This window comes from Eleutherodactylus coqui, chromosome 6 (assembly GCF_035609145.1).
Source record: "Eleutherodactylus coqui strain aEleCoq1 chromosome 6, aEleCoq1.hap1, whole genome shotgun sequence".
Classification (NCBI taxonomy): Eukaryota; Metazoa; Chordata; class Amphibia; order Anura; family Eleutherodactylidae; genus Eleutherodactylus; species Eleutherodactylus coqui.
The window spans coordinates 141,754,095-141,768,720 of NC_089842.1; positions in this window are offsets into that span (position 1 = coordinate 141,754,095).

Sequence of the window (14,626 nt, forward strand, 5' to 3'; positions counted from 1 at the left end):
ATAAAGCGAACAATTATAGTTTGTCATTCAGTCACTGGTACGCATTTAAACTAAAAGATTAATTTTGAAGAAAACCGGAAAAAGGACAATTTTAACCAGAGAAGCCCCACTGAAAACCTGTAGATCCATTAACTGATCCATTTGAGAAATATAAACACATAAATCTAATCATCATGACAACAAGACAGTCAAATGTAATGTGAACTGGCCTTAACTTATCTGAGTTCCTATAACACAAGAATTAATCAGAGGAGAATTCTGGGAAATTACAGCTCTGAAGGTTGAAGAATTGTGAATTGAGCTATATTGTACAAGTTACAATCAGTTCAAGATAAGTAATGTATACTGTGTGTGCCATGTTTGCAGCCTCAACAATGTATGTAGCTCAGTTGTAAAATATAAAAGATATCAGTTGTGAGCATAGATCACATTCACACATTCATGGCAGATTAATTAGTATAGAAACTGTACCAAAATTCTGCAGATAAATTCTGCAGACGGTACAATGCATTTGAATGGGGTTTATAAAAGTTTAAGGCTGGGTTCACACGGGGCGGATTTGCCGCGAAAATTCCGTCCGGAATTTTACCGCGGCAAATCCGTCTGCGGCCGCTAATCCCGGGATTAGCCAGCCATGTGACGGCAAATCCAGCGCGGCAAAGCTGGCAGAAGCCGGCGCTGCGGTGCAGATTCGCCGGATGCAGCATGTTCCGCAGGTTTTGAAGCAGCGCTTCACCCGGTGGAAATCTCGCGGTTTTTTGCTGCGGCCAAACCGCGAGATTTCTGCCGGGATTCCACAGTGTGTGAACCCAGGCTTAGATCTACATAGATTTAAAAGGAGAAATACAAGGTAAATCAATGGAATACAGATGGATTTACTGCTGATCGTTGCTGTGTGAAACCATCCTAAATGGTAGTGACAGACAGATTCTTTTACTAGTGACAATGACAATATACGATATCAAGAGCTTACAAGGCTTGAAACACAAGACGTTCATAGTCTGCATAGATGAGTCAACAGTGACCTGAAGTCCAGCTGCTTACACTTTGGTTTCTTTTCTTGGAAGCCACCTTATGCTTCCTCCTTGCTTTTATCACCGCAGAAGTGAATCATCTTATCATGTGTAAGGAACGTTTTATGCCACATCAGATAACAAATGATTAAAGAAGAAGCTAAAATCCCTTTTACATGGAACAACATCATTCAAAAAATTGTTCAAACAACAGAAAAGAACGATAATCGTGCCGTGTAAACGCAGCCAACGACTGAATGACGAATTATAAATTATTCGCTTTTCGTTCACCGTACTTTTTATGCAGCATAAAAATCATCGTTGGCTCGTTCACTAATCATTCGGTTTAAATACTGATAGTTCAGTCGTTCTCATTCACTTAGACAGTGAATGTGAAGAAATGAACAATTTCTTGCATGAACGAGCCAAAGATGTATCTGCCTATATAAACAGGCTGCCCGAGTGAACTCTGACACTGTTTGCTTGTTTAAACAATAAATCATTTGGTGTAAACGGACCCTAAGGGCCCCTCTACACAGGTCAATAAATCGTTCATATTCCTGCATCCATTATTGTTCAGTGTAAATGCATGCCCCGGCTAAAGGACAAACGAGAATTTGTTCCCTTCTCGTCGCTCTGTTTATGCATGCATAAAACTGAATGAAGCCCTTCATAGTTGGGACTAAAATTAAAACTTCCAATTTTTATTAGAAATAGCTTAAAAACACATAGCGTGGGGGCACAAACAAATAACACAGTAATCCCTAATGAATAGGGCACTGAAGAGACAGACAGTAATATCTGGAGGTATCAAATAGACACCTAAACAAGGTAAGTACAAGGCTATGGATACTCAGCCCTTGATAGTAAGGTTGCTATTATAGTGCATAGATGTACTGCTGAACTGTTTGTATATATCGACAAACAGACTGTCCAGAGTTTAGTTCATAGATGTAACTACTATACTTTTACTGGGCAGTAGAAAAATGACGTGCTCATATTGGTTATGAAGAACCAGGAAGTATTTGCTGTCAATACTGTCCAAGCAACATGATTATTTTACATCTTAATATAACAAATGAACTATAATAAAAAAATGTTCTCTGAAGTTACAATCAAATTGGATGTCAATGAATTGAAACAATGGCCTGGAAGATCTTATATGATTGGTTGTATGGAATGTTTCCATTCATATTACACACTTCCTTTATTTGTTATTTCTGAACTATTCATATTCCCCATGTTATTTATTTGTTACTCGACGCGTTTCTACGCTGATACGTAGCGGTTCATCAGGAGTATATAGGGTTTACAACGTATTTATTAGACAGTAGGTATGGTCATGTTCTATAAGGTTGGGCCAGATGTTGTGAACATTGTATGTATGTCCAGGCCAGACGAAAAAAGTTTAGCTATTGATAGTAGATGAACTCGTAAACTTTACAGGTCAATGGCAAGAAGAAACAATAAGCGAGGGGCTGATGATAGCCGCTCTTTTGTATTATAATATCAGTAATGGTTGCCATTGTAACCTGAAAGTGCATGTAGTTATGTAATTAATACACTTAATCGGTGCTCAGTGATGGGTGTTAGCAAATACACTGAGTAATTTTCAATGACATAATTGCCGTAATGAGGCAATAGTTGTAGTATAAATTAACAGAAAAAGAGCGTGCTTAAACAATATAGAGCTCCACTTGTCAGGGTAGATGTGCATATTATATATGTTTATGTACAATATAAAGCTCCACTCGTCAGGGTATATGTGCATATTATATATGTTTATGTACAATATAGAGCTCCACTTGTCAGGGTAGATGTGCATATTATATATGTTTATGTACAATATAAAGCTCCACTCGTCAGGGTATATGTGCATATTATATATGTTTATGTACAATATAGAGCTCCACTTGTCAGGGTATATGTACTTTAATGCTCACTATATTCTAATATTGTAATAGAGCAGTTTAGTAGGCCTTTATTGGCACTAATGTGCCTTAGCGGTTGGTTCAAAGTGGAGAAAAATATTCTTTACTGAATAACCGTTGAGATATATTTTGTAACAGTAAAGCAGTGCAAGCGTTATATGGCACTGGTTACCGCAAATAGTGCAACAAGCTGTGAACTCTCAACAGAGGCAGAAAATGCATAGATGATAATGCATTTCTTAGCACTTATTGAAGTACACCCTCTGAGCTATAGTACATGCCTAAATGAAATAGCACTATTCTGAACTGCCGAGCACTACTCTCTAGTATAGATGATGTCATTAGTGTATTAACATCTGATAGAGATATCCCAATAGATCAAATAGCTAGACTAAGATAAAGTCAGAGAAGCATAGCCTCCGGCCAGGATGGTAGGTCAGGGCTACTCTACGCATCAGCGGAGAAACGCGTCGAGTAACAAATTAATGACATGGGGAATATGAATAGTTCAGAAATAACAAATAAAGGAAGTGTGTAATATGAATGGAAACATTCCATACAACCAATCATATAAGATCTTCCAGGCCATTGTTTCAATTCATTGACATCCAATTTGATTGTAACTTCAGAGAAATTTTTTTTATTATAGTGCATTTGTTATATTACGATATGTAAAATAATCATGTTGCTTGGACAGTATTGACAGCAAATACCTCCTGGTTCTTCATAACCAATATGAGCACGTCATTTTTCTACTGCCAAGTAAAAGTATAGTAGTTACATCTATGAACTAAACTCTGGACAGTCTGTTTGTCGATATATACAAACAGTTCAGCAGTACATCTATGCACTATAATAGTAACCTTACTATTAAGGGCTGAGTATCCATAGCCTTGTACTTACCTTGTTTAGGTGTCTATTTGATACCTCCAGATATTATTGTCTGTCTTTTCAGTGCCCTATTCATTAGGGATTACTGTGTTATTTGTTTGTGCCCCCACGCTATGTGTTTTTAAGCTATTTCTAATAAAAATTGGAAGTTTTAATTTTAGTTCCAACTGTGAAGGGCTTTATTCTAAATCTCTTGTGGACTCTCTGCTCTCTGTGACACATAAAACTGAATGACTGAATCGGTCAGTATATTTTATGCTTTATCAATTTTTATTGAAAAAAATTGTTGTTTTAGCAAAACCAGAAATAGACAATTTTCCTGACAAACAATATTTCCAATACCTAGCATTTAACATATTACGCCAGAAACCAGTCTATTAATTAGATACCAGAGGAGATAAATTCCTAATTAGACTGCTAAATCTAAATCATCACCTCCATTGTACTTATCTAAACCCAACTTTGAGCTTTCCTATACCTTAGCTCCTAGTATGACTACCCAAATTAAGATATCCTAATAGGGAGAGGGAGTAAAAAGAAATAAAAAACATCCACACACTTTACACACATCAGTGGCATAGGAGGGATACTTATAAGGATAAATAAAGGGGGAGATATTAGTCCACAACCATGCAGAATTATCCCTCCTGAATCGCCAATGTACCACTCCAAAACAACTGCCTGCGAGTTTCCAATGAATCTCCAACATTCCGGGGATCTCTGGAAATGTATCCAGGGACTCCAAATGCGTATAAACTTCTCCCGACTGTCCCTCTTCTCCGCCACCAACTCCTCCATAGTCAACAACTTGTTTGTTACGTCCGCTTGGCGCACAAAAGCACCACTCCACAGAAGGCCGCAAGTGTGCCCCTTTAAAACCTGCAAACACCCTCATCAAATAATAAATGGGAAGTCTTACCCTAAATACGTAACGAACGAGGGAGAGGCCCTGCCTACCACGGCAGACTGATCGCGTCGATAGATGCGGGCCTGCACTCGGTCCTGAGACCTAACTATCCATGATTAGGGAGCTGGAGAGATGCACTAAACAGACACACAGGACATGACACTGTACTGACACACCGAACACAGAACATGACTAGACATACAGAGCATTGTTAACCTCCTGCATCCATTCAACTATTGTTGGGATATTTTGTGTTTCCCAATATCTAGGTATAACTGAGTGTGCGGCTGTTAGAAAGAAATGCAGCAGATATTTTTTGATGATAGACACTGAGCCAGGTAACATAGACAAGAGCGCTATCTGCGGAGAGAGAGTAATGGAGCGTTTTGTAATCTTCTTGTAAGTGGTAAACACTAGGCGCAATTTTAGGACAATTCTACCAAATATGCAGTATGGTTCCTATTTCCCTATTACACCTCCAGCAATTCAGGGAGACTGCGGGGAAAATGTGATGCAACAGAACCGGACACCTATGTCATCTAGTTATTATTTTATTATTGCTTTCTTGAGCTCTACAGGCCATGGGCAGCTTGTGGGCCAGTAAAAAGGCCCTCCCCCAATCCTTGGGTCCTATTCCACATCCAAGATCCTTTTCCTACTTTTTCACGAAGGGAGTGTCCCAATCAAGGGAATTCTCCATAATCTCTTGGTAAATCTTAGATAAACATCTAGGTGGGGGCGATTCCTTGGTGAACATGGTTTCAAAAGGAGTAAGTGCAGTCGTGAAGTTTGAGCAATTGGATTTAAGGAAGTGCGCTAATTGCATATACGAGAACCATGACAGCGATTTTCGGGTTGTGCTGCTCTTAGCTCCTCGTATGTTGGTACCCCCATATTTCTCAAAATCTAATACATTCTAATGTCATTTGTTATGGACCAACCCAGGAAGTTGGAGGTCTCCATGGCTGGAGGAAAATCTGGGTTACAAAATAAAGGGGTTAATGGCCCCTTCTTCTTGAACAACACAAATCTTATCACTGCAATGTCCTATAATTTCAGGAAATCTACTGCGAAAGGCGAACGCTCAATAGGGTAAACCCCGAACAAATACCCCTCCAATCTCACCCATTGTTTGGAGTCCCTGAGTCAAACAGGCTCATTACTATGAAGGCCAGAAGATAAATCCTAATGTCAGGTCGCCCCGCTCCTCCCTTACCCCTGGGTCTCGTAAGTTTCCTGAAGCCTATCCTACTATGGTTCCCTCCCCACACAAAGTGAGTAAATGTTGTTTTCAGTTGATTAAAAAAACTCTCGGACAATATATTTTATGAAAAACTACCTGTTCACTCTGAATCAAGGCAGATGGGTAAGAATGATCCCCAGCACGCTCTGCCTCCATTCACTTGCGATGATCATTCCTGTGTAAAAGCACAGGAACAATTATCACTGGGACCACCCATTGGGCATCTGCATCCACCAGGTTGTCCTGTACTAAATGGCCCTAAATTGCAACATTTTTAATGGTCAAGTGTGGACCATTCTATCTAAAAGAGTTCTTTCTTTAGCTACTCCAAATGCTGTATAGACGAAGTTCTGTAGAATACAAGATAGATCTATCCCCATAATAATATTTTCATGATAACCTAAAATAAAACATTTCAATCACAATTTACATCACTATAGAGGAATAGTGCAACCAGAAAAATGCGTTCTTCAAGATTTAGGTCATTTTTTAAAATTTGCTATTATTTTTGAAAACCTCCTCCTACATGACTGGTTGTCTGACAAAGAGCTTATTATGGGGGTTCTGCTACCAGGGTTCCTCACATTCAGCTGTTATTGACACAGTAAAGGCCCGAGCAGGTAATCAGTCAGATTCCAATGCAAATATGCAACCGTACACGATAATTAGTATATTGTAAGCAGGTGAAACAACTTGCAATAAACAGCCCTTTGATCGTCTGAACAATTGTGGACACTTAAAGATAATTGTTGGTTGAGTATTAAGTGTTAAAAAATAACTGAGCATACAATAAATATTGAATGAGTATTTAGATGATAACATTGTGTGGAAATACTTGTTTGTAATCACTGTGAGATCATGTACAGCTATTGTATCGGTGATCTTTAATATAAATATCCGCTCATCCAAATGAGCCTAAAGAAAGATTGTGCATCTCTGCAGGGACCTTTCAAATGAACAGGGATTGTCCAAAACAGACATTAATGACCAAAAAAAAGATATTACACTGAAGGAGGTAATATCTAGATAACTCAAGCCTGTGCTTTCTTAGGGAGCTCAAATGGCCAGACATAAACATTTATCATCTGCTGCTGGTCATTTTGATATTCCAATGTTTCAATAATTTTAATCTTTAATTATTTAATGCCAACATAGTCCACAGCACATTACAAGTCAGAGGGAACATGGACAACATAGACATAACATACAGTATTAAGCCAATAGACAGTCTGAACAATAGTAGTGAGAGCCCTGCTCACAACCATCTTTTAAATGACTAGGATAGTATACGTAAAGCTGTATGAAGCGGTCATATCTGTGTATATACAGATAGGAAGTGCAAAAATCTTGGAGATGGGAGTGGAGGGTTTAGATTCAAGACGCACTTATTCTAAGGTCATTAGCAGAATGGAGAGCAGGGTAGGGCAGTAGACAGAGACGTGGGAGGAGATATAGGGTGGTGCAGCACTGAGGAGAGCTTTATGGATGACGGTGATGAGCTTAAATTGCATTCTGTATTGGACTGGCACAGGCTGGAGGCATCGGTGTAGTTGCTGGACTAAAACATAAGCCTAGCTGCTGCATTCGGGATGGAGGGGAGAGTTTAGTGAGAAGACCGATTAGTAGTGAGTTGCAGTAATCAAGATGAGAATGAATTAGGCAATAATAAGAGTTTTTGATTTTTCCAAAATAAGGAAAAGGTGGATTTTGGAGATGTTTTGAGTTACAGGTGACATGAGCATATAAATGATTGAATATAGGGAGGGAAGGAAAGATTGGAGTCAAATATGACCAGAAGACTGTGTGCTGCCTCACAGATATGGTGATACCATAAACTGAAATGGAAATATCAAATTTATGCTACAGCGCATCACCACTGCTCTCCTGCTCATGGGGTTGTGTCAGACACAGTACTCCTATGGCTCTGCTCACCCACAGGTCTCTGCCCATAGGGCTCACATGTGCGCCTGCTTCCTCTCTTAAAGGGCCAGCACTTGCTCCCTAATTTCGTCTTCAACCAATCCACAACTGGCATCTACATATTAGGCATCCTTTCTTCATGCTTTCATAACCATTGTGAAAAAAGCCCCATTTTCTGAGTATTCTTGGTCTTGACTGGTGTCTGTTTCTGAATTCTGTGCTCCCTGACCTCGGCTCTATGTTTCTGGACTCTGCTACTGTCTGCTCTGACCTACAGCTTGGGCCTCATTTATGCATCTGTAATGCCAGCCTTGACTTCAGCTTATTTTCTGACTATGACTTGTTCAGAACTTCAGGTATTGCGCCTTGGCCCACTGTGGCATCAGCAGCCACATAACCGGGACTATATGTATGTGTAATGGATTGGGAACCTTGCAGCAAAGCTGGTATCCCACTTGGAGGGGTTAAGCGGGAAAACCCGTGGTTCTCTAAGTGCTGCTACCACCTCAGAGACCCCGCGGCTAAACATCATGTGTGGCAAAGAGGATCCACATCCATCTGCTTGACTGTTTAGTAGATGGCGGAAACACCAGAAGTTCCGTTTTTCAAAAAAGATTCAGTTTTAGGTAGAGAGAGGATACATTAGAGACATCGGACAATCACTAGCGTTTTGTAGTAGTGAGGGTGAAATATCACAGGAAGAAGTGTATAATAGGGTGTCATTGGTGTAGAGATGGTACCGAAAGCCAAATCTGCTAATAGTTGGTCCAATAGTGGCTGTGTAGGCAGCAAAGAACAGAGGACAAGGTCTCTTCTGTAGAAAGCCCGCCACCCATTAGGGACATCGCGTCCTTTGCTCTAGGATGCAGATTAAACCACTACCCCCCCAATGTTTCTTCTTTTCTGATACCTTAAATTTCTTCTAACTTCTTAGGCGATACACGCCTGTCAATGCTCTTGTAGCAACTTTCTTCCCACCCATCTCTACTTTCTAACTATTAACTTTTCCACCTTCGCCCCACCCCTTTTTTTCCTTTCCCTCCCTTCTTCCTCATCCCCCTCCTATATAGCCTCACTAATGGCGCCCCTCAGACTTTGCTCATTGAATGTTCGAGGACTTAATATTCCTCAGAAACAGTCACAGGTTCTTTACCACATGCATAGGCAGGGGGTCCAAGTGCTCCTTCTCCAAGAAACACATTTTAAAGTTTGGCATGTACCTAATATAAAAGACCGCTATTACGCACATTGCTTCCACAGCGCCAATCCTGACTCTCGCTCCGGAGGGGTGTCTATTGCTATACATAAATCACTGGCTCACTGTCTGATAGATGAATGGCTTGACCCACGGGGCCGTTACCTCCTCCTCGAATTAATGATCGGATCGACTAGGCTCACCATTGCCTCTCAAATTTGTGTGGGGTCGCTCGAGACCCAGGGTGGGAGTGCGTACCCTCTTTCGCCCTAAGATAGATGGAGGTGTAGGTCTGCCAAATTTCAGACTATATCATGCAGCAGCAGTTTTAACACATATTGTGGATTGGCACTACCACTCCGCTCACAAACAATGGATACAGTTAGAACAGGCAGATTGCTTGATTCCGATAAGACTTCTCCCATGGATTCGTCCCTGTGACAGAGCCCAAATCCTATCTACCAATTACCTATTGAAAGAGACACTTAAAGGGGTTGTCCCGCGAATGGAAGTTAATCTATGCACTTCTGTATGGCCATATCCATGCACTTTGTAATATACATTGTGCATGAAATATGTGCCATACAGAAGTTATTTACTTACCTCCAGGGGTGCCCCCCCCTGTGTTGACGACTCCGTTGTCCTAGCGCCGACCAACGATCCTCTTCTGGCTGCTTCAACAGTCGCACCTGCGCAGAAGGAGTCTTCTTCCTCGTGGACAAGCCTGTGTAGCGTGCTCGCGTGGTTCAGGTCGTCTGCGCATGCGCAGACGACCTGTTACAGTGCGTAAGCGCGCCGAGTGCCCATTCGTCTGCTGGCCGCGAAGAAGAGAAGCAGCAGGAGCGGGAGCAGACGACCGGACGACCAGACCACCAGACCCAGGTGCCTTACCCGGAGCAGTCACCAGGTAAGTGAGGGGGGGGGGGGTGGTAAGTGAGCGCACGTAGCAGAAGAACACCCGCGGTGCACCATGGGAGAAGACCCGAGGCGCCATCTTTAAAATGAAAATTCTCCAACTGAAGAAAAGCTGCTCTAGGTTAGTGTGCAGCACGTTTGAAAAAGGTTTTAAAGTATATTTTATGCCCTTTGCTCGCTAGGGCGACTGGGCAGAAAAAATTTTTTTGCTTTTCCCGCGGGACAACCCCTTTAAACTCTGGGACTCGAAAATACAAAATTAGATCCTGTCAAGGTTAGATAGTCCCTTCACACCACTTTTCTCCAACCCAGCATTCCCACCAGGTAACAGCCGAGAACGTTTCATGGGTTGGAAGGCTCGAGAGGACCCCCGGGTTCGCAATGTCCTTAGTGGCCCCTCGGTGCCTTCATTTCAAGAATGAAGGCACCGAATACTACAGACCACAAACATTTTATTCTCAAATTGCATATTCGGGTATTATCATTATTGGGGTCATCCACTAGGCTCCCTCAAGAGTTTTTTTTTAGATGGATATTTTCAAGAAGAGGCCGATTTATTTATGTTATGTCTTTTGCTATACGTTTTATAGGTCCTGTGAGACCTTTTTGAGATTTGTATGTTTTGTAACCTATCCTATTAAAAAATTCTATAAAAACGGATTGAACAAAAGAACAGAGGACATAGGACCGAAACATGAGGAACCCCAACAACAAGAGGAAAAGAAGTAGAGCCGGCAAATGATACACTGAATCAGAGAGGTAGGAGGAAAGCGAGGAGAGCTGGACTGAACACATTTGTATGTAGAAATAGTCCAAAATTCCTCCTCAGGGCTGCGCAAATCTTGTTTACAGCTACAGGATGTGTTTGGTGCAGCTGATTGCTGCTAAAGATCTACAGGTTATTAAATTCAAAGCTCCACTTACGTCTTCGCCCTGCACTTTGGACTCAATGAAAGACATGAACAGTACGACTGTTTGAGTGTAATTAGCTTCGTTAGACTGTGTTGGCCTATGAGCCTGGGTTTCTATGATGCATTTGTAAAGCGGTCATGTGCTGCAGGATTGTGAACAGCACTGCAAAACCATGAGCGGTTTTGCTGCGCAGTTCGCGGTCACATGGCGCACTGACAAACTACAAATATCCCATGGAAAGCCGGGCTATTTGTGACTTACATAACAATCAGACCACATTTTATTAGTGATCAGTGCAAAAATCCAGGTGATATAAAAGGTTCACTTACTGCTTCTTGCAAACATGACTTCATTTGCTCTTTAAACCCCTCCATCTCACGTCACACCAGCTCACACCCTCATCAAGGCTATTGCTAAACCAGATTATTGTCACTCATGTCATATTACCGAATCATCAATAAATCATTGCATACTAATTGCGTAAAAGGCATGAGTTAATAAGTGTATAGCGATCTGTAAGTACTTCACATTCTTGGTGTGGCAGATCCTATTGTTGTAGGCTGTGTGACCTGTGTTCTTGTTGGCACGTTCTGTGGATCACATGTGAACTGAAGTGGCCAACATGACTAATTGCCATAATCCTCCTTATTGTCACTGTTGGTTCAGGCTCTATGGGGTCTCTATATGCCCTGTCATGGGTTATTTATATACTCTGGGTTTATCTGGGCCACTATAGGGGTCTATAATGTAATGAGATGCCCGTATGATACAAATGATCATGTGCAATCCATCTAAAACAATCAAAATGTGGTAAAAAGAATTCCCAGAATCAGCTTCTTCTCTATAGCTTTGCAGCCCACTACTAGTAACAACCACTCCAATATGGGTTGTCACTAGAGATGAGCGAGCGTACTCGCTAAGGCAAACTACTCGAGCGAGTACCTGCCCGCTCGTCTCTAAAGATTCGGGTGCCGGCGGGGGATAGCGGTGAGTTGCAGGAGTAAGCAGGGAGGAGCGGGGGGGGGGGAGAGTGAGAGAGATCTCCCCCCTGTTCCTCCCCGCCCCCCCCCCCCCCCCCTGCCGGCACCCGAATCTTTAGAGACGAGCGGGCAGGTACTCACATAAGGCACTACTTGCTCGAGTAGTTTGCCTTAGTGAGTACGCTCGCTCATCTCTAGTTGTCACCAAGGCTCTGGGAATGACGAATTTAGTCGACAATCTGAATACACGTATTATATGTGAGATGTACATGGGCATAGTATGTGGCGAATGAATCCAATCAAAGTACATTAATTTTCATTGATCCATTCACATTTGCATATATACATTGCATATAATACGCGAGTAAAAAAAGAAAGCAGCATAATCTTTTTTACCTCCTATTACAGGCGATAGAACTAGTCACACTGCGCATGACAGCGAGCGTGGGCTACGCTGTCATGCACAGTCCAAAATTGCTGCCATATGCAACGAAACGCCGGCTCACACAGCGGTAAAAAATGGCATTATATATGCAGCATTTTACGCATACTCTAGTGCGACCCTGGTCTTACACTCAACGAACACTGATCAATTTTTTGCAAGTTGATGGGCGCTCATTAAGCCCCATTTGCATAGAGTGATGAGCACTACTACATGTGCCTCTATTACTAGTATGGTGGTTCATGTACATGCAATTCCACTGCTGTTGGCAGCATGGCGCTCTTTACATACAGCTAAGTGTTGTTGACAACTGATTTTTTTTGGTGGCACATAAAGGCCGAATGCACACGGGCGGAAATTCCGCGGCAAGATCCTGCGCGGAATTTCCGCCAATGCACACTGCCATAGGATTGCATTGGTTTATGCAGTTCTATGCAGACAGCCATGATTTTGATCACGGAAAACCCGCGCGGTAACAAAACTGCGGCATGTGCTATTTTAGTGCGAGCCTCACAAAGACTCGCGTTGCCGCGTCATTTATGACGCATGGGCTCTGCACTGCGCATGTATGGCTGTACGCCAGCCGGCACATCCGCAGAGGAGAGCGAAGACGTCAGACAGGTAAGCCGGAGGTCACTGCAGGGGCACAGGGTCGCATTTCGCTGCGAGAATCTCGTAGTCGGAATCTGAGCCGGCCGTCTGCATTCACCCAAAGCCGTATAAAAGATCTGATCAATTGACGAACAAGTGTTTGCTGATTTGGCTGATCGTTGGCATGAACATTCATTCTCAATCATCTGCCCGTGTTAAGTAACCGGGCATTTCCAGACGAGCTTTGTGATAAACCCTGTGGACGCTATAACACCATGAAATGCACTTTTTATGCCCCGGTTGTTACCCTTGGCCCAATGTCCATGGGCAAATTAGACTTGCGGAATCCGCGTGGGGCACCCGTGTGGCCAAGAATGAGTTGCGCTGAAGATTCTCTAGTGCAACTCACACCCTAAATAACACGGACACCCCACCCGTGTGCTGCGTGATGTGAGGGACACCACACACTACATGTCCCAGTCTCGTGTGAGACATGCATCAATTTGTCAATTTCAGACCGTCAGTCCAAATGAAAAACCACCCAAGTGAATGAACCCATTCACATGAATGGCCTCATTTCCCGCATGAGGTCTGTCTGTCTGAGACATGGATATGGGAATATCGAGTGGGAATATCGGCCGTGTGAATATGGTCTCAGTGGCTTTAAACTTTGACACATGGCTAGAAAAACTATTTATTCAAACATTCCTATTATGCAAAAAAACTGTGATTATTCTTTATCCTTGCTGGCATAAAATCAGTAAATCTAATTCAAATGAAGTTACATCATCATTTATTCATACCATATAACAGTAGGAAACCAATTATTGGTCTGTTCCCAGGAATTGAACATTAGTTTTGTATTGCTTAGGGGACATTTAACTGGTATTGTGCTTTTATTGAGTCATAACTTAGCTTTTTTCCCAATTGAGGCAGTATTTTAGCTGGCCCATGTCACGCATCACACCAAATCGTGGCAGATTATAGACAGACGTGTCATTGGCACGGTCTGGTATATACTTGTAACCTCTCCAGGCTACGGGAAAACCAATGCAGATACTTCGTCTGATTGTCTCCTGCAAACCACAGAAAGTATACTTCAGATTTCCAGGTAGCTCCGGACGTGCAGGAACAAACAGATGCATGACATGTTGGTCTACTTTGTGGATTTTGATGCATGATTGCAAGCAGGTTTTACGCCATTTTTAATTTTTCATCAAAATCCATAGATAGCCACACCTTTGGTGTGGAATATACCACGGCTTACAGTGCATCCTAAATCCGTCCCGTGTGACGCGTCCCTGATGGTGGTCATTATGAGAATGTAATCAAAATTTGGGCGCGGGGCTTAAAATCTAAATAGTCCTGAATGCTATCATACTTCTCATCCTTTACGGCTTTCAGCTATGACCAAGAGACTATGTTCTAGAACTGCGCTAGACACAGACAAACTAAGTGATCCAGAGGAAATCCCTGGTAAGAGGCTCGTCCTATCTAACGTAGTACCCCGCCTCGTCCTGCAGGTGGCGCTGTGCTCTGCTATATTTGCAACACTAGCGCCCTCGCTTCATACAAGGCTGTGATACTATGACCGTCCCGTTACCATGACAATAGGCCCCCTCGCGGGCTACAGAACGGTGTATGAGTTATCCCTAATAATCGTATACCAACGCCATAACTCGCACA